At 35.2% G+C, this 369-nt stretch overlaps 1 pseudogene; it reads right to left on the minus strand.

Annotated features, from left to right (window-relative positions):
- The window catches only part of LOC116687026 (extracellular calcium-sensing receptor-like), an 11633-nt pseudogene that overhangs the window by 539 nt on the left and 10725 nt on the right, over positions 1 to 369 (minus strand).

Consider the following 369-nt stretch of genomic DNA (forward strand, 5'->3'; position numbering starts at 1 on the left):
AAATTAGATTTAAGGAGTCACAGACTTTGGTTTCTGATTTTAGAGTTAATGTTAATAATTATCTGATGTGCATAGTCTGTTACTGGTTCAGGTAACATCTTGAGTTACACAACAACCCTGCATTAATGTCTTTTGTGTTTGTGTACATACATGTTGGGTGATTAATTGGTCTTCAAGCAATGTCTTTAAAACAGACAAATAGCTTTAATTTGAATATTGCTTATTATGCAGCTGCAACTCACGATGGGGGACCAGCATTTGTATAAGGGTGACCATCTATTTTGAGTGAGCGGACCCTATGTCAATGATCATTTTGATAACTTTCAACAGATAAATCACTGTACCAGTAATGTTGCTTATTTCTCCCTC

This window comes from Etheostoma spectabile, chromosome 3, assembly GCF_008692095.1.
Source record: "Etheostoma spectabile isolate EspeVRDwgs_2016 chromosome 3, UIUC_Espe_1.0, whole genome shotgun sequence".
NCBI classification, from domain to species: Eukaryota; Metazoa; Chordata; class Actinopteri; order Perciformes; family Percidae; genus Etheostoma; species Etheostoma spectabile.